Source organism: Penaeus monodon, chromosome 22 (genome assembly GCF_015228065.2).
Source record: "Penaeus monodon isolate SGIC_2016 chromosome 22, NSTDA_Pmon_1, whole genome shotgun sequence".
NCBI lineage: Eukaryota > Metazoa > Arthropoda > Malacostraca > Decapoda > Penaeidae > Penaeus > Penaeus monodon.
In genome coordinates, this window is record NC_051407.1 from 33,335,743 (window position 1) to 33,335,966 (window position 224).

At 49.6% G+C, this 224-nt stretch overlaps 1 protein-coding gene across 1 annotated transcript in view; it reads right to left on the bottom strand.

Annotated features, from left to right (window-relative positions):
* Positions 1-224, bottom strand: part of LOC119587612 (glycine receptor subunit beta-type 4-like) — a 35,794-nt gene that overhangs the window by 3,428 nt on the left and 32,142 nt on the right. The window lies entirely within an intron of this gene.

A 224-nucleotide genomic window follows, 5' to 3' on the forward strand; every position in this document is an offset into this window, starting at 1 on the left:
GCCCCCCCCCCACACTCACAAACACACAAATGAAAAATTCGTTGACTGAGTCTCTATATGTATGTATGCCCATGCATTTTACACAGTGCACGTCTTGTTCCACCCTAAAGATTTTTATTAATAAGAACCTTGGCTGCCCCGGGACCCCTCGGAGCACAGAGACGAGAGCCTCTGAGCGAAGGGGGATCAGGGGATAGAAATGCTGTCGCCTTGCTTGGCATTTC